This window comes from Metopolophium dirhodum, chromosome 1 (assembly GCF_019925205.1).
Source record: "Metopolophium dirhodum isolate CAU chromosome 1, ASM1992520v1, whole genome shotgun sequence".
Classification (NCBI taxonomy): Eukaryota; Metazoa; Arthropoda; class Insecta; order Hemiptera; family Aphididae; genus Metopolophium; species Metopolophium dirhodum.
Window position 1 is genome coordinate 153091792 of NC_083560.1, and position 19128 is coordinate 153110919.

The following is a 19128-nucleotide window of genomic DNA, read 5'->3' on the forward strand; positions in this document are numbered from 1 at the left end:
TATTGATTTTTAAATTCTAGTTTTGGGTTCAACTAATCTATCTATAGGTGACTAATGTATCTACAATTGTCTGAAATCTTATTCGTCAACAAATTATGTTTTTTTTTCAATTTGAAATGATGTACCCCAATAATGAAAAATATTAATATAAGCGTAATTATTGAGTTTTAAATTCTAGTTTGCAGATCATCTAGTTAATGTATAGTGGATAAATGTATTTGCAATTGTCTGAACTCTTATTCAACAACAATTTATGTATTATTATTATTTATTTATAATATATTAATTATTGATTTTTAAATTCTAGTTTTGGGTTCAACTAATCTATCTATAGGTGACTAATGTATTTGAGGTTGTCTGAAGTCTTATTCGTCAACAAATTATGTTTTTTTTTAATTTGAAATGATGTACACCAAAAATGGAAATGTTAATATCAAAGTATTTATTGACTTCTAAATTCTAGTTTTGCGTACAACTAATGTATCTATAGTTGACTAATGAATTTGCAATTGAATAAAGTCTCATTCATCAACTTATTATGTTTTTTATAAATTTAAAATTATGTAACCCAAGACTAAAAAATGTTCATATAAGCGTTAATATTGAGTTCTAATTTCTAGTTTTCTGAACATCTAGTTAATTTATACTGGATAAATGTATTTGCAATTGTCTGAAGTCTTATTTAACAACATATTATGCTTTTTTTTAATTTGAAATGATGTACCCCAACAATGAATAACGTTAATATTAACGTAATTATTGATTTTTAAATTCTAGTTTTGGGTTCAACTAATCTATCTATAGGTGACTAATGTATCTACAATTGTCTGAAGTTCTTATTCGTCAACAAATTATGTTTTTTTTTAATTTGAAATGATGTACCCCAACAATAAAAAATATTAATATAAGCGTAATTATTGAGTTTTAAATTCTAGTTTGCAGATCATCTAGTTAATGTATAGTGGATAAATGTATTTGCAATTGTCTGAACTCTTATTCAACAACAATTTATGTATTATTATTATTTATTTATAATATATTAATTATTGATTTTTAAATTCTAGTTTTGGGTTCAACTAATCTATCTATAGGTGACTAATGTATTTGAGGTTGTCTTAAGTCTTATTCGTCTTATTCTTATAGTGGATAAATGTATTTGCAATTGTCTGAAGTCTTAATCGTCGAAAAATTATATTTTTTTTTAATTTGAAATGATGTACCCCAACAATAAATAACGTTAATTTTACGTAATTATTGATTTCTTAATTCTAGTTATGGGTTCAACTTATCTATCTATAGGTGACTAATGTATTTGCAGTTGACTAAAGTCTTATTCAACAACAATTTATGTATTATTATTATTTATTTATATATTAATTATTGATTTTTAAATTCTAGTTTTGGGTTTCAACTAATCTATCCATAGGTGACTAATGTATTTGAGATTGTCTGAAGTCTTATTCGTCAACAAATTATGTTTTTTTAATTTGAAATGATGTAACCCAACAATGAAAAATATTAATGTAAGCGTAATTATTGAGTTTTAAATTCTAGTTCGCACATCATCTAGTTAATGTATTGTGGATAAATGTATTTGCAATTGTCTGAAGTCTTATTCAACAACAATTTATATATTTTTATTATTTATTTATATATTAATTATTGATTTTTAAATTCTAGTTTTGGGTTCAACTAATCTATCTATAGGTGACTTATGTATTTGAGATTGTCTGAAGTCTTATTCAACAACAATTTATGTATTATTATTATTTATTTATATATTAATTATTGGTTTTTAAATTCTAGTTTTGGGTTTCAACTTATCTATCTATAGGTGACTAATGTATTTGCAGTTGACTAAAGTCTTATTCAACAACAATTTATGTATAATTATTATTTATTTATATATTAATTATTGATTTTTAAATTCTAGTTTTGGGTTTCAACTAATCTATCCATAGGTGACTAATGTATTTGAGATTGTCTGAAGTCTTATTCGTCAACAAATTATGTTTTTATTTAATTTGAAATGATGTACACCAACAATGGAAATGTTAATATCAAAGTATTTATTGACTTCTAAATTCTAGTTTTGCGTACAACTAATCTATCTATAGTTGACTAATGTATTTGCAATTGACTAAAGTCTCATTCATCAACTTATTATGTTTTTTATAAATTTGAAATGATGTAACCCAAGACTAAAAAATGTTCATATAAGCGTTAATATTGAGTTCTAAATTCTAGTTTTCTGAACATCTAGTTAATTTATACTGGATAAATGTATTTGCAATTGTCTGAAGTCTTATTCATCAACAAATTATGTTTTTTTATAAATTTGAAATGATGTAACCCAAGACTAAAAAATGTTCATATAACCCTTAATATTGAGTTCTAAATTCTAGTTTTCTGAACATCTAGTTAATTTATAGTGGATAAATGTATTTGCAATTGTCTGAAGTCTTATTCATCAACATATTATGTTTTTTTTTAATTTGAAATGATGTACCCTAACAATGAATAACGTTAATATTAACGTAATTATTGATTTTTAAATTCTAGTTTTGGGTTCAACTAATCTATGTATAGGTGACTAATGTATCTACAATTGACTAAAGTCTTATTCATCAACTTATTATGTTTTTTATAAATTTGAAATGATGTAACCCAAGACTAAAAAATGTTCATATAACCCTTAATATTGAGTTCTAAATTCTAGTTTTCTGATCATGTAGTTTATGTATAGTGGATAAATGTATTTGCAATTGTCTGAAGTCTTATTCAACAACATATTATGCTTTTTTTTAATTTGAAATGATGTACCCCAACAATGAATAACGTTAATATTAACGTAATTATTGATTTTTAAATTCTAGTTTTGGGTTCAACTAATCTATCTATAGGTGACTAATGTATCTACAATTGTCTGAAATCTTATTCGTCAACAAATTATGTTTTTTTTTAATTTGAAATGATGTACCCCAACAATGAAAAATATTAATATAAGCGTAATTATTGAGTTTTAAATTCTAGTTTGCAGATCATCTAGTTAATGTATAGTGGATAAATGTATTTGCAATTGTCTGAACTCTTATTCAACAACAATTTATGTATTATTATTATTTATTTATAATATATTAATAATTGATTTTTAAATTCTAGTTTTGGGTTCAACTAATCTATCTATAGGTGACTAATGTATTTGAGGTTGTCTGAAGTCTTATTCGTCAACAAATTATGTTTTTTTTTAATTTGAAATGATGTACACCAAAAATGGAAATGTTAATATCAAAGTATTTATTGACTTCTAAATTCTAGTTTTGCGTACAACTAATCTATCTATAGTTGACTAATGTATTTGCAATTGAATAAAGTCTCATTCATCAACTTATTATGTTTTTTATAAATTTAAAATTATGTAACCCAAGACTAAAAAATGTTCATATAAGCGTTAATATTGAGTTCTAATTTCTAGTTTTCTGAACATCTAGTTAATTTATACTGGATAAATGTATTTGCAATTGTCTGAAGTCTTATTTAACAACATATTATGCTTTTTTTTAATTTGAAATGATGTACCCCAACAATGAATAACGTTAATATTAACGTAATTATTGATTTTTAAATTCTAGTTTTGGGTTCAACTAATCTATCTATAGGTGACTAATGTATCTACAATTGTCTGAAGTCTTATTCGTCAACAAATTATGTTTTTTTTTAATTTGAAATGATGTACCCCAACAATAAAAAATATTAATATAAGCGTAATTATTGAGTTTTAAATTCTAGTTTGCAGATCATCTAGTTAATGTATAGTGGATAAATGTATTTGCAATTGTCTGAACTCTTATTCAACAACAATTTATGTATTATTATTATTTATTTATAATATATTAATTATTGATTTTTAAATTCTAGTTTTGGGTTCAACTAATCTATCTATAGGTGACTAATGTATTTGAGGTAGTCTGAAGTCTTATTCGTCTTATTCTTATAGTGGATAAATGTATTTGCAATTGTCTGAAGTCTTAATCGTCGAAAAATTATATTTTTTTTTAATTTGAAATGATGTACCCCAACAATAAATAACGTTAATTTTACGTAATTATTGATTTCTTAATTCTAGTTATGGGTTCAACTTATCTATCTATAGGTGACTAATGTATTTGAGATTGTCTGAAGTCTTATTCAACAACAATTTATGTATTATTATTATTTATTTATATATTAATTATTGGTTTTTAAATTCTAGTTTTGGGTTTCAACTTATCTATCTATAGGTGACTAATGTATTTGCAGTTGACTAAAGTCTTATTCAACAACAATTTATGTATAATTATTATTTATTTATATATTAATTATTGATTTTTAAATTCTAGTTTTGGGTTTCAACTAATCTATCCATAGGTGACTAATGTATTTGAGATTGTCTGAAGTCTTATTCGTCAACAAATTATGTTTTTATTTAATTTGAAATAATGTACACCAACAATGGAAATGTTAATATCAAAGTATTTGTTGACTTCCAAATTTTAGGTTTCTGATCATCTAGTTAATGTATAGTGGATAAATGTATTTGCAATTGTTTGAAGTCTTATTCGTCAACAAATTATGTTTTTTTTTAATTTGAAATGATGTACCCCAACAATGAAAAATATTAATATAAGCGTAATTATTGAGTTTTAAATTCTAGTTCGCACATCATCTAGTTAATGTATAGTGGATAAATGTATTTGCAATTGTCTGAAGTCTTATTCAACAACAATTTATGTATTATTATTATTTATTTATATATTAATTATTGGTTTTTAAATTCTAGTTTTGGGTTTCAACTTATCTATCTATATGTGACCAATGTATTTGCGATTGTCTGAAGTCTTATTCAACAACAACTTATGTGTTTTTTTTATTTGAAATGATTTACCCCATCAATGAAAAATTTTAATATTATCGTAATAATTGAGTTCTAAATTCTAGTTTCCTGAACGTCTAGTTAATTTATAGTGGATAAATGTATTTGCAATTGTCTGAAGTCTTATTCATCAACATATTATGTTTTTTTTTAATTTGAAATGATGTACACCAACAATGGAAATGTTAATATCAAAGTATTTATTGAGTTCTAAATTCTAGATTATCTGATCATCTAGTTAATGTATAGTGGATAAATGTGTTTGCAATTGTCTGATGTTTTTTTTTAATTTGAAATGATGTACACCAAAAATGGAAATGTTAATATCAAAGTATTTATTGACTTCTAAATTCTAATTTTGCGTACAACTAATCTATCTATAGTTGACTAATGTATTTGCAATTGACTAAAGTCTCATTCATCAACTTATTATGTTTTTTATAAATTTAAAATGATGTAACCCAAGACTAAAAAATGTTCATATAAGCGTTAATATTGAGTTCTAAATTCTAGTTTTCTGAACATCTAGTTAATTTATAGTAGATAAATGTATTTGCAATTGTCTGAAGTCTTAATCGTCAAAAAATTATATTAATTTTTAATTTGAAATGGTTTACCCAAATAATGAAAAATATTAATATAAGCGTAATTATTGAGTTTTAAATTTATGTTCGCAGATCATGTAGTTAATGTATAGTGGATAAATGTATTTGCAATTGACTAAAGTCTTAATCGTCAAAAAATTTTATTTTTTTTAATTTGAAATGATGTACCCCAACAATGAATAACGTTAATTTTACGTAATTATTGATTTCTTAATTCTAGTTTTGGGTTCAACTAATCTATCTATAGGTGACTAATGTATTTGAGATTGTCTGAAGTCTTATTCGTAAACATATTATGTTTTTTTTTAATTTGAAATGATGTACACCAACAATGGAAATGTTAATATCAAAGTATTTATTGAGTTCTAAATTCTAGTTTTGCGTATAACTAATCTATCTATAGGTGACTAATGTATTTGCAATTGACTAAAGTCTTCTTCATCAACTTATTATGTTTTTTATAAATTTGAAATGATGTAACCCAAGACTAAAAAATGTTCATATAAGCTTTAATATTGAGTTCTAAATTCTAGTTTATCTGATCATCTAGTTAATGTATTGTGGATAAATGTATTTGCAATTTTCTGAAGTCTTAATCAACAACAATTTATGTATTATTATTATTTATTTAGAATATATTAATTATTGATTTTTAAATTCTAGTTTTGGGTTCAACTAATCTATCTATAGGTGACTAATGTATTTGAGGTTGTCTGAAGTCTTATTCGTCAACAAATTATGTTTTTTTTTAATTTGAAATGATGTACACCAAAAATGGAAATGTTAATATCAAAGTATTTATTGACTTCTAAATTCTAGTTTTGCGTACAACTAATCTATCTATAGTTGACTAATGTATTTGCAATTGACTAAAGTCTCATTCATCAACTTATTATGTTTTTTATAAATTTGAAATGATGTAACCCAAGACTAAAAAATGTTCATATAAGCGTTAATATTGAGTTCTAAATTCTAATTTTCTGAACATCTAGTTAATTTATACTGGATAAATGTATTTGCAATTGTCTGAAGTCTTATTCATCAACATATTATGTTTTTTTATAAATTTGAAATGATGTAACCCAAGACGAAAAAATGTTCATATAACCCTTAATATTGAGTTCTAAATTCTAGTTTTCTGATCATGTAGTTTATGTATAGTGGATAAATGTATTTGCAATTGTCTGAAGTCTTATTCAACAACATATTATGCTTTTTTTTAATTTGAAATGATGTACCCCAACAATGAATAACGTTAATATTAACGTAATTATTGATTTTTAAATTCTAGTTTTGGGTTCAACTAATCTATCTATAGGTGACTAATGTATCTACAATTGTCTGAAATCTTATTCGTCAACAAATTATGTTTTTTTTTTAATTTGAAATGATGTACCCCAACAATGAAAAATATTAATATAAGCGTAATTATTGAGTTTTAAATTCTAGTTTGCAGATCATCTAGTTAATGTATAGTGGATAAATGTATTTGCAATTGTCTGAACTCTTATTCAACAACAATTTATGTATTATTATTATTTATTTATAATATATTAATTATTGATTTTTAAATTCTAGTTTTGGGTTCAACTAATCTATCTATAGGTGACTAATGTATTTGAGGTTGTCTGAAGTCTTATTCGTCAACAAATTATGTTTTTTTTTAATTTGAAATGATGTACACCAAAAATGGAAATGTTAATATCAAAGTATTTATTGACTTCTAAATTCTAGTTTTGCGTACAACTAATCTATCTATAGTTGACTAATGTATTTGCAATTGAATAAAGTCTCATTCATCAACTTATTATGTTTTTTATAAATTTAAAATTATGTAACCCAAGACTAAAAAATGTTCATATAAGCGTTAATATTGAGTTCTAATTTCTAGTTTTCTGAACATCTAGTTAATTTATACTGGATAAATGTATTTGCAATTGTCTGAAGTCTTATTTAACAACATATTATGCTTTTTTTTAATTTGAAATGATGTACCCCAACAATGAATAACGTTAATATTAACGTAATTATTGATTTTTAAATTCTAGTTTTGGGTTCAACTAATCTATCTATAGGTGACTAATGTATCTACAATTGTCTGAAGTCTTATTCGTCAACAAATTATGTTTTTTTTTAATTTGAAATGATGTACCCCAACAATAAAAAATATTAATATAAGCGTAATTATTGAGTTTTAAATTCTAGTTTGCAGATCATCTAGTTAATGTATAGTGGATAAATGTATTTGCAATTGTCTGAACTCTTATTCAACAACAATTTATGTATTATTATTATTTATTTATAATATATTAATTATTGATTTTTAAATTCTAGTTTTGGGTTCAACTTATCTATCTATAGGTGACTAATGTATTTGCAGTTGACTAAAGTCTTATTCAACAACAATTTATGTATTATTATTATTTATTTATATATTAATTATTGATTTTTAAATTCTAGTTTTGGGTTTCAACTAATCTATCCATAGGTGACTAATGTATTTGAGATTGTCTGAAGTCTTATTCGTCAACAAATTATGTTTTTTTAATTTGAAATGATGTAACCCAACAATGAAAAATATTAATATAAGCGTAATTATTGAGTTTTAAATTCTAGTTCGCACATCATCTAGTTAATGTATTGTGGATAAATGTATTTGCAATTGTCTGAAGTCTTATTCAACAACAATTTATGTATTATTATTATTTATTTATATATTAATTATTGATTTTTAAATTCTAGTTTTGGGTTCAACTAATCTATCTATAGGTGACTAATGTATTTGAGATTGTCTGAAGTCTTATTCAACAACAATTTATGTATTATTATTATTTATTTATATATTAATTATTGGTTTTTAAATTCTAGTTTTGGGTTTCAACTTATCTATCTATAGGTGACTAATGTATTTGCAGTTGACTAAAGTCTTATTCAACAACAATTTATGTATAATTATTATTTATTTATATATTAATTATTGATTTTTAAATTCTAGTTTTGGGTTTCAACTAATCTATCCATAGGTGACTAATGTATTTGAGATTGTCTGAAGTCTTATTCGTCAACAAATTATGTTTTTTTAATTTGAAATGATGTACACCAACAATGGAAATGTTAATATCAAAGTATTTATTGACTTCTAAATTCTAGTTTTGCGTACAACTAATCTATCTATAGTTGACTAATGTATTTGCAATTGTCTGAAGTCTTATTCATCAACATATTATGTTTTTTTATAAATTTGAAATGATGTAACCCAAGACTAAAAAATGTTCATATAACCCTTAATATTGAGTTCTAAATTCTAGTTTTCTGAACATCTAGTTAATTTATAGTGGATAAATGTATTTGCAATTGTCTGAAGTCTTATTCATCAACATATTATGTTTTTTTTTAATTTGAAATGATGTACCCTAACAATGAATAACGTTAATATTAACGTAATTATTGATTTTTAAATTCTAGTTTTGGGTTCAACTAATCTATGTATAGGTGACTAATGTATCTACAATTGACTAAAGTCTTATTCATCAACTTATTATGTTTTTTATAAATTTGAAATGATGTAACCCAAGACTAAAAAATGTTCATATAACCCTTAATATTGAGTTCTAAATTCTAGTTTTCTGATCATGTAGTTTATGTATAGTGGATAAATGTATTTGCAATTGTCTGAAGTCTTATTCAACAACATATTATGCTTTTTTTTAATTTGAAATGATGTACCCCAACAATGAATAACGTTAATATTAACGTAATTATTGATTTTTAAATTCTAGTTTTGGGTTCAACTAATCTATCTATAGGTGACTAATGTATCTACAATTGTCTGAAATCTTATTCGTCAACAAATTATGTTTTTTTTCAATTTGAAATGATGTACCCCAATAATGAAAAATATTAATATAAGCGTAATTATTGAGTTTTAAATTCTAGTTTGCAGATCATCTAGTTAATGTATAGTGGATAAATGTATTTGCAATTGTCTGAACTCTTATTCAACAACAATTTATGTATTATTATTATTTATTTATAATATATTAATTATTGATTTTTAAATTCTAGTTTTGGGTTCAACTAATCTATCTATAGGTGACTAATGTATTTGAGGTTGTCTGAAGTCTTATTCGTCAACAAATTATGTTTTTTTTTAATTTGAAATGATGTACACCAAAAATGGAAATGTTAATATCAAAGTATTTATTGACTTCTAAATTCTAGTTTTGCGTACAACTAATGTATCTATAGTTGACTAATGAATTTGCAATTGAATAAAGTCTCATTCATCAACTTATTATGTTTTTTATAAATTTAAAATTATGTAACCCAAGACTAAAAAATGTTCATATAAGCGTTAATATTGAGTTCTAATTTCTAGTTTTCTGAACATCTAGTTAATTTATACTGGATAAATGTATTTGCAATTGTCTGAAGTCTTATTTAACAACATATTATGCTTTTTTTTAATTTGAAATGATGTACCCCAACAATGAATAACGTTAATATTAACGTAATTATTGATTTTTAAATTCTAGTTTTGGGTTCAACTAATCTATCTATAGGTGACTAATGTATCTACAATTGTCTGAAGTTCTTATTCGTCAACAAATTATGTTTTTTTTTAATTTGAAATGATGTACCCCAACAATAAAAAATATTAATATAAGCGTAATTATTGAGTTTTAAATTCTAGTTTGCAGATCATCTAGTTAATGTATAGTGGATAAATGTATTTGCAATTGTCTGAACTCTTATTCAACAACAATTTATGTATTATTATTATTTATTTATAATATATTAATTATTGATTTTTAAATTCTAGTTTTGGGTTCAACTAATCTATCTATAGGTGACTAATGTATTTGAGGTTGTCTTAAGTCTTATTCGTCTTATTCTTATAGTGGATAAATGTATTTGCAATTGTCTGAAGTCTTAATCGTCGAAAAATTATATTTTTTTTTAATTTGAAATGATGTACCCCAACAATAAATAACGTTAATTTTACGTAATTATTGATTTCTTAATTCTAGTTATGGGTTCAACTTATCTATCTATAGGTGACTAATGTATTTGCAGTTGACTAAAGTCTTATTCAACAACAATTTATGTATTATTATTATTTATTTATATATTAATTATTGATTTTTAAATTCTAGTTTTGGGTTTCAACTAATCTATCCATAGGTGACTAATGTATTTGAGATTGTCTGAAGTCTTATTCGTCAACAAATTATGTTTTTTTAATTTGAAATGATGTAACCCAACAATGAAAAATATTAATATAAGCGTAATTATTGAGTTTTAAATTCTAGTTCGCACATCATCTAGTTAATGTATTGTGGATAAATGTATTTGCAATTGTCTGAAGTCTTTTTCAACAACAATTTATATATTTTTATTATTTATTTAAATATTAATTATTGATTTTTAAATTCTAGTTTTGGGTTCAACTAATCTATCTATAGGTGACTTATGTATTTGAGATTGTCTGAAGTCTTATTCAACAACAATTTATGTATTATTATTATTTATTTATATATTAATTATTGGTTTTTAAATTCTAGTTTTGGGTTTCAACTTATCTATCTATAGGTGACTAATGTATTTGCAGTTGACTAAAGTCTTATTCAACAACAATTTATGTATAATTATTATTTATTTATATATTAATTATTGATTTTTAAATTCTAGTTTTGGGTTTCAACTAATCTATCCATAGGTGACTAATGTATTTGAGATTGTCTGAAGTCTTATTCGTCAACAAATTATGTTTTTATTTAATTTGAAATGATGTACACCAACAATGGAAATGTTAATATCAAAGTATTTATTGACTTCTAAATTCTAGTTTTGCGTACAACTAATCTATCTATAGTTGACTAATGTATTTGCAATTGTCTGAAGTCTTATTCATCAACATATTATGTTTTTTTATAAATTTGAAATGATGTAACCCAAGACTAAAAAATGTTCATATAACCCTTAATATTGAGTTCTAAATTCTAGTTTTCTGAACATCTAGTTAATTTATAGTGGATAAATGTATTTGCAATTGTCTGAAGTCTTATTCATCAACATATTATGTTTTTTTTTAATTTGAAATGATGTACCCTAACAATGAATAACGTTAATATTAACGTAATTATTGATTTTTAAATTCTAGTTTTGGGTTCAACTAATCTATGTATAGGTGACTAATGTATCTACAATTGACTAAAGTCTTATTCATCAACTTATTATGTTTTTTATAAATTTGAAATGATGTAACCCAAGACTAAAAAATGTTCATATAACCCTTAATATTGAGTTCTAAATTCTAGTTTTCTGATCATGTAGTTTATGTATAGTGGATAAATGTATTTGCAATTGTCTGAAGTCTTATTCAACAACATATTATGCTTTTTTTTAATTTGAAATGATGTACCCCAACAATGAATAACGTTAATATTAACGTAATTATTGATTTTTAAATTCTAGTTTTGGGTTCAACTAATCTATCTATAGGTGACTAATGTATCTACAATTGTCTGAAATCTTATTCGTCAACAAATTATGTTTTTTTTCAATTTGAAATGATGTACCCCAATAATGAAAAATATTAATATAAGCGTAATTATTGAGTTTTAAATTCTAGTTTGCAGATCATCTAGTTAATGTATAGTGGATAAATGTATTTGCAATTGTCTGAACTCTTATTCAACAACAATTTATGTATTATTATTATTTATTTATAATATATTAATTATTGATTTTTAAATTCTAGTTTTGGGTTCAACTAATCTATCTATAGGTGACTAATGTATTTGAGGTTGTCTGAAGTCTTATTCGTCAACAAATTATGTTTTTTTTTAATTTGAAATGATGTACACCAAAAATGGAAATGTTAATATCAAAGTATTTATTGACTTCTAAATTCTAGTTTTGCGTACAACTAATGTATCTATAGTTGACTAATGAATTTGCAATTGAATAAAGTCTCATTCATCAACTTATTATGTTTTTTATAAATTTAAAATTATGTAACCCAAGACTAAAAAATGTTCATATAAGCGTTAATATTGAGTTCTAATTTCTAGTTTTCTGAACATCTAGTTAATTTATACTGGATAAATGTATTTGCAATTGTCTGAAGTCTTATTTAACAACATATTATGCTTTTTTTTAATTTGAAATGATGTACCCCAACAATGAATAACGTTAATATTAACGTAATTATTGATTTTTAAATTCTAGTTTTGGGTTCAACTAATCTATCTATAGGTGACTAATGTATCTACAATTGTCTGAAGTTCTTATTCGTCAACAAATTATGTTTTTTTTTAATTTGAAATGATGTACCCCAACAATAAAAAATATTAATATAAGCGTAATTATTGAGTTTTAAATTCTAGTTTGCAGATCATCTAGTTAATGTATAGTGGATAAATGTATTTGCAATTGTCTGAACTCTTATTCAACAACAATTTATGTATTATTATTATTTATTTATAATATATTAATTATTGATTTTTAAATTCTAGTTTTGGGTTCAACTAATCTATCTATAGGTGACTAATGTATTTGAGGTTGTCTTAAGTCTTATTCGTCTTATTCTTATAGTGGATAAATGTATTTGCAATTGTCTGAAGTCTTAATCGTCGAAAAATTATATTTTTTTTTAATTTGAAATGATGTACCCCAACAATAAATAACGTTAATTTTACGTAATTATTGATTTCTTAATTCTAGTTATGGGTTCAACTTATCTATCTATAGGTGACTAATGTATTTGCAGTTGACTAAAGTCTTATTCAACAACAATTTATGTATTATTATTATTTATTTATATATTAATTATTGATTTTTAAATTCTAGTTTTGGGTTTCAACTAATCTATCCATAGGTGACTAATGTATTTGAGATTGTCTGAAGTCTTATTCGTCAACAAATTATGTTTTTTTAATTTGAAATGATGTAACCCAACAATGAAAAATATTAATATAAGCGTAATTATTGAGTTTTAAATTCTAGTTCGCACATCATCTAGTTAATGTATTGTGGATAAATGTATTTGCAATTGTCTGAAGTCTTTTTCAACAACAATTTATATATTTTTATTATTTATTTAAATATTAATTATTGATTTTTAAATTCTAGTTTTGGGTTCAACTAATCTATCTATAGGTGACTTATGTATTTGAGATTGTCTGAAGTCTTATTCAACAACAATTTATGTATTATTATTATTTATTTATATATTAATTATTGGTTTTTAAATTCTAGTTTTGGGTTTCAACTTATCTATCTATAGGTGACTAATGTATTTGCAGTTGACTAAAGTCTTATTCAACAACAATTTATGTATAATTATTATTTATTTATATATTAATTATTGATTTTTAAATTCTAGTTTTGGGTTTCAACTAATCTATCCATAGGTGACTAATGTATTTGAGATTGTCTGAAGTCTTATTCGTCAACAAATTATGTTTTTATTTAATTTGAAATGATGTACACCAACAATGGAAATGTTAATATCAAAGTATTTATTGACTTCTAAATTCTAGTTTTGCGTACAACTAATCTATCTATAGTTGACTAATGTATTTGCAATTGACTAAAGTCTCATTCATCAACTTATTATGTTTTTTATAAATTTGAAATGATGTAACCCAAGACTAAAAAATGTTCATATAAGCGTTAATATTGAGTTCTAAATTCTAGTTTTCTGAACATCTAGTTAATTTATACTGGATAAATGTATTTGCAATTGTCTGAAGTCTTATTCATCAACAAATTATGTTTTTTTATAAATTTGAAATGATGTAACCCAAGACTAAAAAATGTTCATATAACCCTTAATATTGAGTTCTAAATTCTAGTTTTCTGAACATCTAGTTAATTTATAGTGGATAAATGTATTTGCAATTGTCTGAAGTCTTATTCATCAACATATTATGTTTTTTTTTAATTTGAAATGATGTACCCTAACAATGAATAACGTTAATATTAACGTAATTATTGATTTTTAAATTCTAGTTTTGGGTTCAACTAATCTATGTATAGGTGACTAATGTATCTACAATTGACTAAAGTCTTATTCATCAACTTATTATGTTTTTTATAAATTTGAAATGATGTAACCCAAGACTAAAAAATGTTCATATAACCCTTAATATTGAGTTCTAAATTCTAGTTTTCTGATCATGTAGTTTATGTATAGTGGATAAATGTATTTGCAATTGTCTGAAGTCTTATTCAACAACATATTATGCTTTTTTTTAATTTGAAATGATGTACCCCAACAATGAATAACGTTAATATTAACGTAATTATTGATTTTTAAATTCTAGTTTTGGGTTCAACTAATCTATCTATAGGTGACTAATGTATCTACAATTGTCTGAAATCTTATTCGTCAACAAATTATGTTTTTTTTTAATTTGAAATGATGTACCCCAACAATGAAAAATATTAATATAAGCGTAATTATTGAGTTTTAAATTCTAGTTTGCAGATCATCTAGTTAATGTATAGTGGATAAATGTATTTGCAATTGTCTGAACTCTTATTCAACAACAATTTATGTATTATTATTATTTATTTATAATATATTAATTATTGATTTTTAAATTCTAGTTTTGGGTTCAACTAATCTATCTATAGGTGACTAATGTATTTGAGGTTGTCTGAAGTCTTATTCGTCAACAAATTATGTTTTTTTTTAATTTGAAATGATGTACACCAAAAATGGAAATGTTAATATCAAAGTATTTATTGACTTCTAAATTCTAGTTTTGCGTACAACTAATCTATCTATAGTTGACTAATGTATTTGCAATTGAATAAAGTCTCATTCATCAACTTATTATGTTTTTTATAAATTTAAAATTATGTAACCCAAGACTAAAAAATGTTCATATAAGCGTTAATATTGAGTTCTAATTTCTAGTTTTCTGAACATCTAGTTAATTTATACTGGATAAATGTATTTGCAATTGTCTGAAGTCTTATTTAACAACATATTATGCTTTTTTTTAATTTGAAATGATGTACCCCAACAATGAATAACGTTAATATTAACGTAATTATTGATTTTTAAATTCTAGTTTTGGGTTCAACTAATCTATCTATAGGTGACTAATGTATCTACAATTGTCTGAAGTCTTATTCGTCAACAAATTATGTTTTTTTTTAATTTGAAATGATGTACCCCAACAATAAAAAATATTAATATAAGCGTAATTATTGAGTTTTAAATTCTAGTTTGCAGATCATCTAGTTAATGTATAGTGGATAAATGTATTTGCAATTGTCTGAACTCTTATTCAACAACAATTTATGTATTATTATTATTTATTTATAATATATTAATTATTGATTTTTAAATTCTAGTTTTGGGTTCAACTTATCTATCTATAGGTGACTAATGTATTTGCAGTTGACTAAAGTCTTATTCAACAACAATTTATGTATTATTATTATTTATTTATATATTAATTATTGATTTTTAAATTCTAGTTTTGGGTTTCAACTAATCTATCCATAGGTGACTAATGTATTTGAGATTGTCTGAAGTCTTATTCGTCAACAAATTATGTTTTTTTAATTTGAAATGATGTAACCCAACAATGAAAAATATTAATATAAGCGTAATTATTGAGTTTTAAATTCTAGTTCGCACATCATCTAGTTAATGTATTGTGGATAAATGTATTTGCAATTGTCTGAAGTCTTATTCAACAACAATTTATGTATTATTATTATTTATTTATATATTAATTATTGATTTTTAAATTCTAGTTTTGGGTTCAACTAATCTATCTATAGGTGACTAATGTATTTGAGATTGTCTGAAGTCTTATTCAACAACAATTTATGTATTATTATTATTTATTTATATATTAATTATTGGTTTTTAAATTCTAGTTTTGGGTTTCAACTTATCTATCTATATGTGACCAATGTATTTGCGATTGTCTGAAGTCTTATTCAACAACAACTTATGTGTTTTTTTTATTTGAAATGATTTACCCCATCAATGAAAAATTTTAATATTATCGTAATAATTGAGTTCTAAATTCTAGTTTCCTGAACGTCTAGTTAATTTATAGTGGATAAATGTATTTGCAATTGTCTGAAGTCTTATTCATCAACATATTATGTTTTTATTTAATTTGAAATGATGTACACCAACAATGGAAAAGTTAATATCAAAGTATTTATTGACTTCTAAATTCTAGTTTTGCGTACAACTAATCTATCTATAGTTGACTAATGTATTTGCAATTGACTAAAGTCTCATTCATCAACTTATTATGTTTTTATAAATTTGAAATGATGTAACCCAAGACTAAAAAATGTTCATATAAGCGTTAATATTGAGTTCTAAATTCTAGTTTTCTGAACATCTAGTTAATTTATACTGGATAAATGTATTTGCAATTGTCTGAAGTCTTATTCATCAACATATTATGTTTTTTTATAAATTTGAAATGATGTAACCCAAGACTAAAAAATGTTCATATAACCCTTAATATTGAGTTCTAAATTCTAGTTTTCTGAACATCTAGTTAATTTATAGTGGATAAATGTATTTGCAATTGTCTGAAGTCTTATTCATCAACATATTATGTTTTTTTTTAATTTGAAATGATGTACCCTAACAATGAATAACGTTAATATTAACGTAATTATTGATTTTTAAATTCTAGTTTTGGGTTCAACTAATCTATGTATAGGTGACTAATGTATCTACAATTGACTAAAGTCTTATTCATCAACTTATTATGTTTTTTATAAATTTGAAATGATGTAACCCAAGACTAAAAAATGTTCATATAACCCTTAATATTGAGTTCTAAATTCTAGTTTTCTGATCATGTAGTTTATGTATAGTGGATAAATGTATTTGCAATTGTCTGAAGTCTTATTCAACAACATATTATGCTTTTTTTTAATTTGAAATGATGTACCCCAACAATGAATAACGTTAATATTAACGTAATTATTGATTTTTAAATTCTAGTTTTGGGTTCAACTAATCTATCTATAGGTGACCAATGTATCTACAATTGTCTGAAATCTTATTCGTCAACAAATTATGTTTTTTTTTAATTTGAAATGATGTACCCCAACAATGAAAAATATTAATATAAGCGTAATTATTGAGTTTTAAATTCTAGTTTGCAGATCATCTAGTTAATGTATAGTGGATAAATGTATTTGCAATTGTCTGAACTCTTATTCAACAACAATTTATGTATTATTATTATTTATTTATAATATATTAATTATTGATTTTTAAATTCTAGTTTTGGGTTCAACTAATCTATCTATAGGTGACTAATGTATTTGAGGTTGTCTGAAGTCTTATTCGTCAACAAATTATGTTTTTTTTTAATTTGAAATGATGTACACCAAAAATGGAAATGTTAATATCAAAGTATTTATTGACTTCTAAATTCTAGTTTTGCGTACAACTAATCTATCTATAGTTGACTAATGTATTTGCAATTGAATAAAGTCTCATTCATCAACTTATTATGTTTTTTATAAATTTAAAATTATGTAACCCAAGACTAAAAAATGTTCATATAAGCGTTAATATTGAGTTCTAATTTCTAGTTTTCTGAACATCTAGTTAATTTATACTGGATAAATGTATTTGCAATTGTCTGAAGTCTTATTTAACAACATATTATGCTTTTTTTTAATTTGAAATGATGTACCCCAACAATGAATAACGTTAATATTAACGTAATTATTGATTTTTAAATTCTAGTTTTGGGTTCAACTAATCTATCTATAGGTGACTAATGTATCTACAATTGTCTGAAGTCTTATTCGTCAACAAATTATGTTTTTTTTTAATTTGAAATGATGTACCCCAACAATAAAAAATATTAATATAAGCGTAATTATTGAGTTTTAAATTCTAGTTTGCAGATCATCTAGTTAATGTATAGTGGATAAATGTATTTGCAATTGTCTGAACTCTTATTCAACAACAATTTATGTATTATTATTATTTATTTATAATATATTAATTATTGATTTTTAAATTCTAGTTTTGGGTTCAACTAATCTATCTATAGGTGACTAATGTATTTGAGGTTGTCTGAAGTCTTATTCGTCTTATTCTTATAGTGGATAAATGTATTTGCAATTGTCTGAAGTCTTAATCGTCGAAAAATTATATTTTTTTTTAATTTGAAATGATGTACCCCAACAATAAATAACGTTAATTTTACGTAATTATTGATTTCTTAATTCTAGTTATGGGTTCAACTTATCTATCTATAGGTGTCTAATGTATTTGCAGTTGACTAAAGTCTTATTCAACAACAATTTATGTATTATTATTATTTATTTATATATTAATTATTGATTTTTAAATTCTAGTTTTGGGTTTCAACTAATCTATCCATAGGTGACTAATGTATTTGAGATTGTCTGAAGTCTTATTCGTCAACAAATTATGTTTTTTTAATTTGAAATGATGTAACCCAACAATGAAAAATATTAATATAAGCGTAATTATTGAGTTTTAAATTCTAGTTCGCACATCATCTAGTTAATGTATTGTGGATAAATGTATTTGCAATTGTCTGAAGTCTTATTCAACAACAA